The 17,222-nt window shown below is 41.9% G+C and overlaps 1 long non-coding RNA gene across 4 annotated transcripts; it reads left to right on the forward strand.

Moving 5' to 3' along the window:
• Positions 1–463: 463 nt before the first annotated feature.
• LOC309595859 lies at positions 464–12,850 on the forward strand. Of its 4 annotated transcripts, none has more exons than XR_014229369.1 (4): positions 464–1,300; positions 3,232–3,317; positions 8,442–8,576; positions 9,119–12,850. It is a non-coding gene; the product is annotated as an uncharacterized lncRNA (long non-coding RNA). The 4 variants fall into 4 exon arrangements; XR_014229371.1 differs by lacking the exon at positions 8,442–8,576 and having other exon boundaries at positions 464–962; positions 1,080–1,300; XR_014229372.1 differs by lacking the exon at positions 8,442–8,576 and having other exon boundaries at positions 464–645; positions 1,080–1,300.
• The last annotated feature ends 4,372 nt before the right edge of the window (positions 12,851–17,222 follow it).

Consider the following 17,222-nt stretch of genomic DNA (forward strand, 5'->3'; position numbering starts at 1 on the left):
GCGGGGTGTTTCCTGCGCTGGAGACGGGCGAGTGGGGGCAGGGGCGGGGCCGGCGCTGAGTGGCGGGGAGGGGTGAGCGGCCGGGGCGCTGGCCAACCGGCGCCTCACACACACCGACAGGGGAGGCGGGGGCGGGGAGCGCCGGGCATTCGGCGGCGCGAGTAAAAACGGAAGGCGGGGGCTTGGGGAGATGGGCAGGCCCGGCGGCCAATCAGCGGCAAAGTCCCGTCCGAGGACAGCTACCGGCTGACGTTGCCTTCGCCCAGCTCCTCGTCGGAGGAGCCTGCTCCCCCCCCGCCCCGCCTCGCGCGCGCGGCCGGGGGCGGCCCCGATTGGCCGGCGGGGAGCTCGGCGGGGGACGCCGGGCGCGCGGGGCGGTGGCGGCGCGCGGGGCGGGCGGGAGGGGAGGGGTGAGCGGGCGCGCGCCGCGGAGGAAGTAAACAACCCGTCAGCGCGCGGGCGACCGTTGGAGCCGAGTGCAAAAGCGGCCGGGGCGGGGGCAGCGCGCGAAGCCCGGGCGTGAAGCGCGCGGCCCGCCCGCTCGCCACAGGGCGACTGCGAGCCTCCGCCCCCCGCGGCTTGTGCTGCCTGCGCTGGCCCAGGCGATGCGTGCGCCTCGCAGTGCGGCGGGTTTTGTTGTTCTTGGTACGCTGCCGTGTCACTCGGCAGTTGTCATGGGGTCGGGGTTGTCCAACGCCAGTCAGTCGTGGGTTGGGCGTGATTGGCGACCTGCGCTGCTGCTGTGGCTGCTTGGTACCGCGTGTGATCGTCAGTCTGTGGCATCCAAGCAGGCCACTGACATAATCCCGGAATTTTAGATCAAAATAGGTTGAGTGAGGAGCAAAATCCTTCTGTTTTGCAGTCAAATTATGAACGGGCACTTCGGTGCCATAAAATTATCTCTCTTCCCCATCTAGATTAATTGTTGCATTGTTAAAATTTGGGGCTGGACATTATCAGAGGTACAGGTGTGCCACCATTGACACGAGAGAGTATCGGGGGGCGCGGAACCATTTCCAGCCCTCTGCCCACCTCCACAATGCTTTCTTCCTCTCTTAATGAATCCTTCTCTTTGCCAGCTCGCCAAGTGTCCCAGCAGAGGCCTGGAAGTGGCACGGAAGCCCCGCAGCTCCGTGACCCTGTCCGCAAGCTGTCAGGGCCGAGAACAGAAGCGTCTTTCCTACCTTCTCGCCTCAGGCTGCGGCGTGGCGGCGGTTTCTCAGCGGTGGAGGCCGGGCTCTTGCCCACCCGTGCGGTCCCTGGCGCCTTCTCATTTTTCATAAAAGTGCCCCTGCCAAAGGTATATTTAACTTGAGTTAGGCATTTGTGTGTATCAGTCATGTAAGTGTAAAAATAACCTTTTTTTCCGTAATAACAACTGCAAAGATCATTTCCCTAGCCAGTTACTTTGACCATATGTCTCTTTACCAGCTCTCCCTTCTCTGTCACTCAAACATAATGTACTTGATTTGCTTTCAAGGTCATTCTTTGTCTACCTCACGCTATGACTCCTTATTTAGATGGCAACACTCACCAATCCCTGACACCAACTTCCACCACCCACTTGTTAAATTTTTTGATAAATATTAAAATATTAAAAGTATTAGCTGTTTTCTTTCATTCTGTCTCTTGGATGTGGGAAAAGATACTTTCCGGAGTCTCCAGTAACTCAGTTTGGAAGCTGGCACACCAAATCTTGTACTTGCCATATTGATTGTTAATGCCTCATTATTTCTTTGTACTTCTGCACTCTCTACCTGTTCACGGCCTGCTCATCATGTGTTTAAACTGCAATCTTTTTTTGTTTGTTTTGTGTTTTTATAGCACCTAACACAATATGTTCTTGTCCATGATTACAGCTCCTAAGTGTTATGGCAATACAGTGAATAAGTTGTACCTACAGAAATGTAATTATTCCCAAAACAAGTACTATAAACACCAGGAAACTGAGATTAAATTTAGTTTTCAAGGAAATTCAAACGTGTTAGTATGAAAATACACAACTAAACACCCCAGTAATGTTGATTCTGCCATGCAATGCTATCATGCAATAGCTGTACAATTATATTGCATTATATTGTTGATAGCCCCTGGTAGAATTAAACTGGTTTTTGAAGAGGTATTCCTTTTTATTTTTCATTCTTTTCTACCTGGTCCATCAGTTGGGCGGAGCTGAGATTGCTTGCACATTTCCATATATTGTTTGGATTCCTTTCTATACTTCTACACGGAAATTTAAAGTGGTTTTAAAGTTTTAAATACATTAGAGCCTTAAAACTATTGAGCAAGGTGAATGTGTTCATTGCATGCTTATTCCAGCTGGTTGCTGAAGGATACGTGTGGGAGGAAGAAAGGAAACAATTTGAAAGAAAGGGCTGGGGTTTTCTATTTTGTTTATGTTTTTTTTTAGTCATCAACCTCTGGGCTTGCTTGACAGTAACTATGAATAAGCTGTCTCTGTATGTAAGAAGAAATGTAGCAGCGTTTTCTGGTCTCTTTTACAGTCTTTTGCTATGACGCTGCGCTTGCCATGTTTTTTGCTAGGGAGTTGAGAAAGTAACGTATGCGTAACTCAGCCATGTAGGATTTTGGGATGCGCGTGATCAGACCCACGGGTAGCTGCGAAGAACAGAGCTGATAGAAACAGATTTTTCCAATGGGCCTTCTTTGGCTTAAAAAGAGTGCTTAGCCTTCCTGGAAACTTAAATGGTTCGTATTTTTCTATGTGAGTATTAGGAAATACTTCCCCAAACTGCAGACCAAGCTTTAATTTGCATATGCTTTCTCAACCTTCATTAGTAGGAAGAATAACTAATTTGTTTCGTCTCTCTTCAAATAAATGTTGTTTAGAGTCTTTGATGCAGCTATTGAATCAAAGTTATCGATTTTCTGTAGTAATGATTTTTTATTGTTGTAGCTCATGTAAAACATGTAGGAATACCTGTTAGTATATGATATCCTTTCATTACTGAAATAATTGTCTAGATATGGGATAGGGTCTAATTTTACTATCTTTTACATCACAAATGATTATAACTTTCACAAACTTTGGCAGGTTTCTGTCTCACTGTTTCTCTGGCTACTGGTCTAGCACGTAGCCATAGTTTACTCTGTAAAGTCAGTGCCCCACTGTTACATAGAGTCGGGTTTATATTCTTCAGTTTTACTTCTAGAAACCAACATAGCCTGCGTATGAGATGCTTCCTTAACTGTGGTTGCATTGTCTTCCAGAAGCTGTAAAGGGAAATCAAGATCCCCCTCTTCATGGCTCTTGATCTTCACCAGACTTGAAGAACCTGTAGTTCTTAGAGCTGGAGGTATGTTTGCTTTGTGTTTCATTTATTTGCTCTTTCTACCCTACCAAGTGTCTGCATGAGGCAGGCACTGTAAAAGACCAGAAATTTGAAACCATTTCTTTCATTGTAGTTTCCACAAGTGGCTGTAATGTCTGTAATATGAAGTAATTAAGCGATTGATAGTCGTACTGTTGAGCCAAATGGAGGGCCATATATGTCACCTGCTGCAGAAGCGTTGAGGGATAAGTAATGGGTTCCTGTAGGTGTCCGTGAAATTCCGCAAAGAGCAATATTATTAATTCAGTTAAGATATAAGAGGTAAATGGCTTGGGACACAATGTCGCATGGTCTATTGCTCATTTCTTCTAGTTTCACCAGCCTGTATTATGCCCGTCCTCGGTTGCACCTACAGGAGTAATTACCCGATAAAAGACAAAAAAGAAATCGGTTTTGTTGAGTAGTAGAACACAATCCTAGCTCAATCTTACACATGACATGTTTGTAAAAAAAGAAAGGAACTCCAGATTACCTCTGTGTAGAAATTTAGAATAAAAATAACCCGGAAGTATTTAGCAAGCAAAGGATGTTGAGTGAAAGGCAAGCTTCATAGTTTTTAATTTTATGTGTTACACTGTTTCACTACTTATAGATTTGTATACGTTTCTAACATTTTATTAACCATTTTGACTTAGTTTGCAAAATAAATTAATATAATTCTTCATAATGTATATTAATGGCCCAAACTCTTCCCCTAGAAGTCTCGTTTTATCTTTACACCTCCAAAGTAGCCTGCTCTCATTAACTTCTTAGCAGCTCTGTTCTCACTCTGGACATACCGTGATTTTTACAAGAGGCAAAGTTAGCTCACAAAATCAAATGGAACAGCGGTTTTAAATGAATCAGTTATAGCTAGGTTATTCTGCGAACAGGGAAACTTCCCCATTCATTGTATGGCAGTGGAATGAGAAAATGAAACGATTGTGACATTTCTTAACCAAGATCTAGAGGACAAAAACACCTTCTGTTTAAGGCACAGATCAGGAATTCAAAGCTGTGACTTCAGTTCGTGGCAGGTTTGCCCTACATCCTTGGGCAAATCTCTCAATCTATCTTGTTCTTCAATTCCTTAGTCATTAAATGGAAATAATAATTCCTCCCTCTGTCAAAAGAGTGTTTTTGGAGATAAAATCTGTTAATGACTGAGAGCCTTAGGTATTACGGCATCAAGGGTTATATAAAAATCATTGTAAAAGCCAACCTGAGGGCTTCCTTTATCCCTACAAATGCGTAGAATCCACTGTGTGTCAGGAGTCCCCTAAACGGGCGTTTCCCAGGCACAAGCTACAGGAACTCTTATTTCTCTCACCCAGGCCTTCCTTGTTGTGTTGACATAAGATACTGGAACCTTCACAGCATTATGATGCTCATTTATGAAAATGTATAGATTTGAATTTAAGATTTTTAGGCACGAAGATTAAAGGCAGACATATTAAAGAGTTGCCCAACCTAATTTAGAGGGAGCTGCGGGTGCTCAGCACCTCTCTGATCATGAAGATCTGGTTGTTTACTTGTTCCATTGTACTCCTTTCACCATCTATCTAATCCTATCACATAATTGTCTACAGAAAATACTCAGACGCTTGGTTTCTTTACTGTTTTGTATAATTGGGGATAGTGTCACCATGCAGTGAAAAGAACCACAGAATGCTGTTTTTCAAAGGCATATGCTCAAATTTGCAAAACTTTTTCTCACTGGATCAGGAATAAATAGTAAGATTATTCTACCTGTTTGTTTTCCTGTTTATGGATAGTTGCTGTTTGGGTTATATAGTGATGATAGCCTCGAGATTATGTGAAATATTATGCGGCTACTTTAGTGAAAGAAACATAAACGTGCCCTTTTGTGATACACAGTTTTTGGCCGTATGTCCAGGTCAGTAAGATATGGAAACTACTAAAGGAACTAGACTTTTATTCACTAATTTCACAGATTGTCTTTGGAGAATAGCAGGGTGGAACAGAAATTAAAGACACCCATTTATATAACTGGAAATAAAAAGTGGTATAGTTAGTGTCAGTTTTCAAGTATTAATGGTAATGAGGAGACAGGACTGTTTTCATAAAGGAGAAGCATTTTTTCCTCAAATTGAGTGCAAATGAACCTTTCCTATTGCCTTCTTTGCTAGTACATCCTATCTACTGAAAAGGTGTTATAGATCGATTAGCCAGCATGTCTTTAATTCTTTGATTTTAAAAAATTATTAGTTGAAGTTAAAGTAAATGCCCTCTAGACAGTTTATAAATGAGAAATTTCAGCTTCGTGCTGGATGATACAGCTTCTGCAATTATTATCTCTATCCTCACTTGTAAAAATGCCGTAAGTTCAGAAAAAAAAAAATTATTTGCCTTTCAGTTTCATTTTTTGACTTGGGAAGTTGCAAGTAATTTGTGTCTTCCTTTCCTGATGGAGGTTTCTTTAGCAGTAAAGGTACCAAACAGAGGTTTGCAAACCACGTTTGTGTGTTTGATGTACTTGCTTGTTCTGATGACAGATTCAGTCTTAGAGTGTCAATACTCGAATACCAGTGGAGGTCAGATTGGCTTTAACCTGAATTTCTCCAGCAATATCTCTCTCAGGGAACGAGTGTGCATGTGCTTGTCTTAACCACAGCCACACTTAATGAATTGACTATTACTTATGCAGTTTTATGTGGTGTCATGTTCATTTAGCTTCTGTATTTTCTTTTATTGTCTAATTGACAGAAATTGTCCTTTCTTTTTGGTATAAGAGAGAAAGAACTCTGTCTCATCTGTACAGCAAGACAGATTGAATTTTTAATCTAGTCATGGCCAACAAAATAATTTTCTTAAAATAATTCCTGCAGACTCTCCTAACTGTGTCTGAATTACCATTTTTTGTTATGTAAGGGCATATATATTAAATGTTTATGAACAACTGAATTAGAAAAAAGAATGGAAGGCACAGTTGTTAATTGACTAGCTCTTTATTTAGATTTCTTGTACTTTATGATACAAGACCATGGAGTAGACTCAGGTTTTGTTAGAATTGCAGTGTTGTATAATGGAGCAACAGATGATCACCTGAGCTTACGAAAAGTATTTATCAGAAGAGAAAAGATCACCTAACTTAAGGAAAAATATTTTAAAGAAGGAACCCTGGCATACAGAATCTTTTTTCACACAGAAGCTGGTACTCCCACGTGTTGTTTTCTTTGAGTCTGAGCTTTCTGTTGGAAAAGTTGGGCTGGTATTTTTGCTCTAGGGTGCCTTTGACTGACAGCTCAGAAATGCCTCCCTCCATTTGTCATATAGAGGCAGCACAATCCATTTGTGAGGATACCAGACCTTCTGTCAGTAAGGAATAATATTGTAACTTCACTGTTACTTTTTTTTAAACAAATGTGGCCAATTTCCATTGCAGAGTAAGTGCCAGCTTAGGGTAATGTTTCAGTCTTCTTGAAACAATGAATATCTGTGGTAACTGCAGTAGTCAGTGCATGGAAAAGGCAGGGTGAAAGTGCCTTTGCTCCTTGGTCTATGGAGCCATTTTTACACATTTGCGGGAAAGGACGATATTGGCTTTGCACATGTTTCTCTTACTTACACGCTTACTTACATGGAGCAGAGATTCCCCTGCAGCCCCTGGGGAAGACCATGGTGAGGCAGGCTGTGCCCCTGCAGCCCGTGGAGGTCCATGGTGGAGCAGAGATCCACCTGCAGCCCGTGCAGGGCCCCACGCCGGAGCAGGGGGATGCCTGAAGGAGGCTGTGACCCCGTGGGAAGCCCGTGCTGGAGCAGGCTCCTGGCAGGACCTGTGGCCCTGTGGAGAGAGGAGCCCAGGCTGGAGCAGGTTTGCTGGCAGGACTTGTGACCCCGTAGGGGACCCACGCTGGAGCAGTTTGTGAAGAACTGCAGCCTGTGGGAAGGACCCACGCTGGAAAAGTTTGTGGAGGACTGCCTCCTGTGGGAGGGACCCCACGCTGGAGCAGGGGCAGAGTGTGAGGAGTCCTCCCTCTGAGGAGGAAGGAGCAGCGGACACAACATGTGATGAACTGACTGCAACCCCCATTCCCCATCCCCCTGTGCTGCTCGGGGGGAGGAGGTAGAGAAATGTGAAGCTGAGCCCGGGAAGAAGGCAGGGGTGGGGGGAAGGTGTTTTTAAGATTTGGTGTTTATTTCTCATTACCCTACTCTGATTTGAATGGTAATAATTTAAACTAATTTCCCTGAGTCAGGTCTGTTTTGCCTGTGATGGTAATCGCTGAGTGATCTCCCTGTCCTTATCTCGACCCCCGAGCCTTTCATTATATTTTCCCTCCCCTGTCCAGCTGAGGAGGGGAGTGATAGAGCGGCTTGGTGGGCACCTGGCATCCAGCCAAGGTCAACCCACCACATTATGTAAGAAATATTTGAAGAATATAAGTGATCTTCACAATCTATCTGTTTCTTGACACAGAGGGCAACCCCTCCGCCCCTCCTTCCTCGCCTGTCCCTTCAGAACAGCCATCGATAGCCGCACTCTAGTCATGCGTTTGTCCCACCAAGTTTCGGTAATGGCAACAAGGTCGTAGCTTTCTAGCAGCACGGTGGCTTCCAGCTCCTCCTGTTTGTTGCCCGTGCTGCGTGCTTTGGTGTAGAGACACTTCAGCTGGGCTGTCAGCTGCGTCACCTTCTTAGAGGAACACACCTTAATTCCTTTGAGGCATTTCACCAGTGTTCCCCTGTTTGTTCCGATTACCTCAGGAGCCCCTGGCTCATCTCCATAAGTCAAGTGTGCTACAGTGTACCCAGCAAGTCTCAGGGCAACAGGCTGAGGGCCCTCGCTAGCACCCCGTCCCTCTAATGTTAGCGCGTGATCCCACAGCTTGTCACGGGCAAGCCTGAGATTATCCATCCTCCCCCTTCAAGTCTAGTTTAAAGCTCTGTCAGACAGCCCCGCTAGCTCATGAGCAAAGACCCTCTTCCCCCTTTGAGAAAGGTGAATCCCACCCGACGCCAGCAGGCCTGGTGCCACGTAGGCCGTCCCATGATCGAAAAACCTGAAATTGTGGTGGTGACGCCAGCCATGGAGCCATGTATTAATAGCCTGGGTCCATCTGTTTCTTCCAATGTTGCTGCCCGCAGCTGGAAGGAGAGAGGAAAAAATAACCTGTGCTCTGGATTCCCTTACCAACCGTCCCAAGGCCCTGAAGTCCCTTTTGATTGCCCTTGGACTACGCATTGCAACTTCATCGCCACCTGCATGGAAGGCAGTAATGGGTAATAGTCGGAGGGCCGCTCCAGGCTGGGAAGTTTCCTGCTGGTGTCCTTGACCCGGGCCCCGGGGAGGCAGCAGCCTTCCCTAAGAGGAGGGTCTGCCTGGCACATCGGACCCTCTGATCCCCTCAGAAGGGAGCCACCTACAACTATAACCATCTTTTCTTCCTCGTGGAGGTGGTCGTGATACAGGGGGCAGGCCTTTCTGACCTTGGCCACACCTCTGGTGTGGATGGACCGTCATCCCCATCATCCATGGACTGGCCTTCCCCATCCAGGGCCTCACACCGGTGGTACAGAGGCAGCTGGGAAGGCGAGGGGGGCAAGGAGGGGGTTCGCCTGCCACCCCGAGCGTGGACTTGCCTCCATTCCCTCCTTTCCTTTAAGCTACTGCCTTCAGCCTGGCAGGGGGAGGGTACAGGCGCCCCTCGATCTTGGGTTTTTTTCTGGTGGCTGTGTCTGTCTCAGGGAGGGCAGAGCTTGGTTCCGCCAGTCTCTTTCTCAGACTCCCCGATGCTCCTTAACCTTTCTGCTTCCCCTCGCAGCTCTGCCACCAGGCCGAGCAGATCGCCCGCCTGCTCACACCTCACACAGCCGCTCTGACCGCTGCCGCCCGCTCCCAGTGACAGGCTCTGGCCCGCCCTGCAGCCCGGGGCCTGGACGGCTGCATGTTCCTGGGGGAGCTCTAGGTTGCCACAGCCTTTCTGGCGAGTGGATACCGTAGCTAAGCTCCTTCTGGGAGGGCGATGACCGCCGACGGAACTCACCTCTGGGGCCGCAGCCTGACGACGCCCTTCCCGCGCAAACTGCAGCGCTCCCCGGCTTTGGGCGGGGGAGGGGGGGGGCGGCTGCTATGGCAACGCCCAGGCCCCGTCGGCGTCTCTCGCGAGAGCTGGCGGCTGCCGGCGGGTCGCGCGCGGGCCTGGCGCTTCCCCGCCTGAGGAGACCCCTGTGGTACAGCAGTTGTGTAGACTTCGGGTGATTAACGTCTCGGCTTCCCACATGTGTGATGGATATATCTTCTATATATATGGCATATGTAGGTATCTTAAATGTCTAGCAAGACAACACAGATGTTTCAGAAAACACACATACTAAATATGCTGGTTTCCTGTTTAAAGTCATTAGCAGTGGGCAGTTGCTTTTTTGCTAATATAAAATACAAAGTCTTGTTTAACTATTGCAAAGTGAACTAATGCTCAGTAGAAGATAAGGTGTGTTGGTGCCCCTCGCAAAGGTAGTGCTTTTGAACTCCTTGACACATTGCAAAATGTAGGGTAAGATGGAATCTTTGCTTGTAGTTCCAAGTATGGGACAAAATGTAGCCTTACCAGCTCGGAAGGAGCTCAGAAAGAAATTATGACTCAGAGACGGTCTTCTGAATCATATTTCCCCTGAGCTGTAGCATTGCACAAGTGGGGAGTATGCTGTCAGCCCTTTGCCAGATGAAGCACATTCCCTCTCTCATGTCCAGTCAGCTCTCTTTGCTGACACAGACGGGAGCCAAATGACCATTATGTTTACTTCCGACCCAATTTCCCCCAACTTCTCCACTTGCTCATGGAAGGAAATAGTATCTCTTCGAGGTTTGCTCATTAATATAGTGCTCTCAGTATAGCTTTCAGGAAGGATGGTGTGATGACGCAGCAGAATGCAAGAACACCTTACAACTTCTGTACAGAACTTTGTGACCATCAGATGCCTGGTGTATTAAGTATGTTTAACTGCTTGTTTGTAGGTAGGTGGGACACTGTACTCACTTGTCAGGTCTGAAACTAATGCTTGTTCCTTGGGCACTCACTTTTCATCCTATAGGAAGCGAATCTGTCGCAGTGAAAGAATATATCAGCAGCACCTACATGGCTTGCAAAGTACCGTTTGAGTTTGATTCCAGGCAGATTTGGCAAGACTAATAATCACCAAGCAAAATATGATTAAACAAATCTGAGTTCTTGATAATTATTTTCAAAAAAGGAGTTCTACTCACATGCAAACCAACAAAAATAAATTTCCTGTGTGTTACGTTTAAGAATTTAAGAATAGCATAAAAAAATAATCAGCTGATCAGCTAATTAAGGTCTGCAACGACTTTTAACAGATTCAGTCAGCAGATTTTACAGATGAACAGTGATTTACCTGGAAATAATTGAGATTAAAGTATTCATTTGTTAGTATTAGATCAGCTAGCAATGCAAAAGTCCATTGTTCTTAATGGTTAAAAATGTTAATGATTCTGGTAACCTGCTAGGAATCAAGCATTTAGAATTCCTAATTTGGTAGCAACAGTGATTCTATGCGAAGCCTGACAGTGAATAGTATTTATTTTCTTTCCTGGGTTATGAAGGAAGAAAATCTAAAGTAGATAGGATAGCATATATTGAAATTGATCATTTCAATGTTAGACATCTATACTTTCATAGTGAAATCTTAAGAAAATTTTACCTGAACCATGTACTTAAGGGACGAATTATGTACTTATCCATACAGGAGGAAATGCGTGAGGAAGTATCAATTTGTTCTGTTTTGCCTGTAGGAGTGCTTGGGTAAGTAGCTGCTCACCAACACAAACAGCTAATTTTAAGTATGTAACTTAGAATTCCATTCTGTATGATCCTTACACCTATGTTTGTTATTCAGAAAGAGCTTTCACAGATTCACAAGTAGTTTTCCCAACAAGTACAAATTTTTACAGAAGAAAATAGTTTATAATAAAGCCAGGAAAAAAATTATGTTGCAATAAATTGAGACAACGGGAGATTGTCACTGAGTATTTGCTCTGTCTCCTGATATTCAATTGCCAGAGCTGTTCTGTTATTCTTGTTAATCTTTTATGCTTGCCAAGCTTTACTTTCCATCACTTTACAAAAAATGAATAGACTGAGTAATAAATTATCATAAATGTAAAAATTATGATGTGCCTGTGTTTTTTAGACACCTAACAGTCATTCTGAAAGATATACCCTTATGGTGTAGAAGGTAAAACTGATAAGCCTGATCTAGGCTGTCTCTGTGACTGGCATACCACGTGGCCAGTGAACAAGCGTTAGTCTGCTTCCATGGTATTATTCACAGTTTGATGGAGTTCTGAGGTGTTATCTATAGTGCTTTATTAGGTAATTGTGACATCATTTCTGATTTGTTTTATATTGTACTTATTTTTAATACATCAGTATAGATTAACTCAACATTTCTTGGTACTGATGCATCTTGGAGAAGAGGGTAATTTTCCCCTATACCCATGCCTTCATGCGAGTGAGAGCAGGGGAGAGGAAGGAGTGTGTGTAAATATGTTGTATCAGTGCAAAATCAATCACTTAATGCCTTTCAGGGCTTCCCTTCCTACTGTGCTTTCAGTAATAGAGTATTCTGTTACTGAGTACTGTTGGCAGTGTGTATTTGTACAACATGCAGCATAATGACCTTTACCACAATATGAAGAATAAATAATAATACAGGGGCAGTGGGTCTCTAAATTATATTTTGTACTAGATGATTATAATAGGCTTACCTCTCTTTTTTCATAAAGACATTTGATATATCTTGAAATAAAGTACTTCTTCATTTTTTTTTAATAAAAACGTCTCCAAAATTTCTGTCCTAAAACTCCTGAAGATAAAATGTACAAGGTATGCATTTGTGTCACTTCATTTCATAGCAATGTATTTCTCATCTCCGGGCAGTTTATAAAGGAATACTGTTCAGAAGATTTCAAAATCTTGCCTAACATTCTGCTGTTGCTTCCTAAATCAGATTCTGAAGTGTTCATGTTCCAAATCTCAATTATTTTTGAATCTTGCAAAGTGAACGTGGCATTGGATGCTAATCTCTTCAACATAAAAGCATTGTATGATGTAATAAAACTGTATTTCATACAGTCTTACACATAAATTATGTCCTAAATAAGTTTGTAGAATTCATTACTATCTTTGTTTGTCATTTAGATGGGTAGTTACGGAACAAAATCATGGGTATACATGTAAATGACATAAATAAGTTTAAAGAATGAACAAGTGCAACAGATAATATCCCTATGTTTATTCTTATTTACATATTTAAATGCCTATTGTTAGTTTGACAATAAGTAGTTAATAGTTGTTAAATAAGCCAGGATATAAGCACGTGGCAAGGAAGTGTGCAGAAAAAGTCGTATTTGATGTGATTCCTTCATACGGTGATTATGCATTTGAGGGGTGTTGGCCATACTACTTTCTCTAGAAAATAAATTAATAAAAATAAATAGCCACAATATTTCTCTTGAAAACAATTTAGTGACATTAATATTTCAGTCTGAATCAAGCCATGAACATTTGCTTGTTCTTTAATATGCTATGATTAGAAGGCATGCTAAAGCCTTCTGAATGCCTAGTAAAACAGCGGGATGTGTCAAATGGTCTGAAGAAAAGAAAAACAAGTAAGGAGGGCCATTATGAAAAGGTAGCTAACATACTGTTAGGAGAGGGGAGCAAATACAGGCCTGATACAGGTGGAAATAACTCAGAATGGCCTCAGAGCAACACTAGTTTGTCATAACCGACAAGTGGATCGGGTCATCTTCTCCTTCCTCCTCTAAAGTTCACTACTTTTAGCCTTCAGGTTATTTTTACGTGCTTCTCTGTGGACTCACATAAAAGCATGAATACAGCTGTGTGATTTAGAGAAGTCTGACAGTTTCTTCTAAGATGTCTCTTGTGGGGTTTTTCTCCCAAAAGCATCAGGATGATATTGTTGGCTAGAGAGACAATTTGGGTTAGTGTATTTTTCTATTGAGTTTATAGAGTTTACATCTATAGATGTAAAAATATTTACACAGTAGTAATACACTTCATTTTCACACTCTATGTTGCAAATACAGAGTTTTGACATACAATGGTGTGAATTGTATTTAGAGGACATGCAGTGTACAGACTAAACAACATACCACGTCAACTCCAGTCATAAAATTAACAATACAGATTCACACACACATACATTCACATATATACACACACACACACACTACAAATCTATGTACATCCAGTAAAAGAAAAGATATAGCCCAGACAATCAATAAAAACCAGGTCTATACAAGTGAGTCACTTGTTTAGAATCACAGTAAACTGAAAATCCCTGTGTACAGTCAGGTAAAGCAGCTGGCCTAATTGTGTAAACCTAGTTCTCAGTTTTGCTGAAATTAAAAAGCGGAAGAAATATTTCCAATGACTGGAAGGACAGAAAAATAAACTAAACCTTTTGGTGTCTAAATTTTTAATTCCTGAAATACTTAATGAATTAAGAGCACAGCTCAACCGATTGTTTAGTATACTCAGAGTTTATTAAACTCAGGCTGCTAACCCTGAAGTTTCTCCTTGGCTAAGGGAAAAAATGTAAATCGACATTCACACTGTTATCATTTCTTTCATTCTAAAACCCCGTTCTTATTTGGGGATATTAGAGAAGGTAGGCCTAGTCAATTATTTGCTTAGATATACAGAGGCTGCTTTTCTTTCAGAAGTTTGCACTAAAGTTACCTGCACCATTTGAAGATGTACCCAGGTACTCTATGTGCAACAATTTGAAGCTGACTCAGAGCAGCTCAGTGCAAAAAAACAAAGTGACTAATCTCTTTGTAGAACTGAGGCTTTGAAACTTTGCTCTGAGTCATCATGACAACTCAAAGTGCCTAGACTTAGTACAGAAATAAACAGATTTAAACGGAGCACTCGGTTTCAAAACAAACATTACTTCTGGTCCTTCTGTCAGAATGACCTTGGTAACGCTATTTAACATCAAAGTGTCACTGATATGCGGGGTAGTTTAAAATCTCTAGAAGACTGTCAAAGTGGAATCTGAGAAGTTAAGGGAAAATGAGGAAAGAAAGAATGAAACAAGGAAGGCAAAAATATTTTCTTACCCATTAAGAATGCCGCACATAAAGAGAGTGGGAGCAATCATTTGCCCGGTAGTAAAATTGGAACTGAAAGAATAAAACTGGAATTGGTGGCATTAGGATGTGTAGCGGAGAGGTAAGGAAGGTCTTTAATAATTTGCCTGTTCTTGACATATTCTAGCCACCCTTAATTAGTCCTTCACATTCTAAGATCAAATAAATAACTGAACTAAACAGTAACATTAATCCTACTTTATTCAGCAAATCTCTCCCTTTGCGTTAAAAATTTATGGTCCTCTATCTTTATGCTGCTATCTTAAGGGTAAATGTTAGTAGAAGCTGAGCCGGAATCTCTTCTGAAATGGATGAGCAGTTGCTTCTGCCACCTCCAGGTTGTAGGAACAGATCTTTCTTTCAGTGCAAATTTGGAGAAGCAGACCTGAAGTTAATGATCTGCAAATTAAATGTGGAAATAATGAGTTACTCCTGATTTGCTCTTGTGTAAGTAAGAGTAGTATTTGGCCCTATATATTTATTTCAAGATCATAAAATATATTATAGCCATTTTCAAATCTTTACTAGAATGGGCCTGGGCATGTCTGTGCAGACAGACCCAAGTTTTTATGCCTGTAGTCCAAGATAGCCAGCCACGATCTAGCTCTGACTCAGAAGCATTAATTCTGTCGTGTCGCAGAGCTAAGAAACGCTGTGTGGCATCCAACAGCCATGCAGGTGCGTTTGGCATGGTAGCGGGCCCAGACTAAGAAGTCCTACCGCTCAACAAGGTTGGTCAGCCTGTGCGCTTTTTTGTCCGAAGTTGGTTTACCTCAGCGTAACACACAAGCAGCGCGAGTTCAGGTCTGCCAGCATGTCTGTTTAGTAATGCCCAATATCCACATGCAAGGCATCTTGACTAGGGAACAAGTATTCCAGAACAGAAAAGAAACTTAATATAGAACTTATAAACATAAATTATGGGTATCTAAATTAATAGATTTAGTCATTAGATAATCAGCGGTAGCATCATGTATATTATAGGGCTTGAGGTAATAATTTGGTTTATTACACATATACTACTACATCTCTGTAATTAAAATATATATATATTTAGGTATTGAAAAAGATTTTTATAGAAATGGTATCTCATTTAGTGTCTCATTTCATATAGGTTGCAATTGCTGCAATAGTGAAAAAAGTAAATAGATCTAACAAAACTCCAGAAATGAGCAATGCTGAATGTCTTGTTCTTTGAGTCACAAAATTAGCAAGAGGTAACATGTTAATCACTTTAACATTAGGAAAGCTAATAAGCATGTTAGTTTAAATGCTTTTGTGCTTGAGGTAGGATCATGTAATATCTCAGAAACTAAGCAGAGCTGGTCCTCGTCTGTACTTGAATGGGAGATGTGTAAGAAAAATTCATCGTATTACGAGAAAGGATGTCAGTGGTTTAATAGGTTTCATCATTATAGCTGAGTCAGTACTGAAGTCATGCCTGCTACGGTGTTAAGGAAACATTCTACTGTTAGAATGGGATCCCAGATTCATTCGGTGGTTAGGCTTAAATTTGGATCCACGGTCTGTGGCGTTACATTTAGGAAAGCTTTTTGTCTTGAATTGACATCAGTATCCTCATGCCAACAATAGGAAACGTGCAAAGTTTGACAAAGGGATATAGTATTCAAGTAATATAAATATACTTCAGTTATTATTATTAATTGCTCAATACCTTTTCTTTCGTCTTCAGCATAAGTCAGTAGGAGGATATGGTCATGATTACAGTTTCTCTGTTTTATTTCTTTGTTGCTCCCAAATTTTTTACTTGTAAAAAAAAATTAAGAGGAAAATTGATGAAAGGAAAATGAAAAACATTAAGTAAATGTTCATTGTATCATATATACAATACAAATATAAACCCCAGAAATAATACTTCAAATGAACTGAAAATTAGGCATGGTAGAAAACTGAGATGGGAAGATAAAGATAAAAGGACAGAGTCTATTAATGGCAGGGCTAAAGAAAATTTGATGGCATTTGAACAGAATCAATCCAAAAATTGTTTGAAGTCTGTTAGTCCATTAGTTAAAAATAATACAAGACAGACAGACCTTTTCATGGAGAATATAGTCATTGCACTTTTGAAATTGCATTCTTCCTGAAATAAAATTTGCTCTGAGTCTGAGAATTAGAATGTGATGTAAAAGTCACCTTTTTTGATACACAGTTTTAGAAACACATTGTAATCCAGAAATTATTCTTCTTTTTATTAGATTGAATTTGATTTTTCTTGTTTTTCCAAAGCTGCTTTGAAATCCAGAGGATTTAATTTCTATTGATGGTTAACTCTGTCATTGATGTAGCTATCAACCTAATCTTTCAAACAAAAAAAGAGACAAATTTGGGACATAAATATCTTCAAGTAACATTGAGATTGCTGAAGATAAAAGGGAAAGTAAATTTCTGAAACTTTGGAAAATAAAAATTGTGTGGAAATTTTCAATATAAAATCTTTTCCTCTATTCCTGTTTATTTTGATCCTATTGATTAAGTCAAAACCCCTTTATCTTCATCCAGAAAACTCCTGTTCCTACTCAGTTGAGAAACGTATCCTCCCCTGTTTCATCACATTTCTCTATCTTGAACTCTCATTCCCTTCATAGGAAATCAAGGCAGATTCCTGAAAGAAGAGGCCATTAATATTTCTTTAAAGATAATACTGTTTACATCCTCTACACAGTGTTTGCTATATTATCTGCTGTATTTCCTGTTGATGTGAGTAACTC

This window comes from Platalea leucorodia (assembly GCF_965183815.1).
Source record: "Platalea leucorodia genome assembly, chromosome: 10".
NCBI lineage: Eukaryota > Metazoa > Chordata > Aves > Pelecaniformes > Threskiornithidae > Platalea > Platalea leucorodia.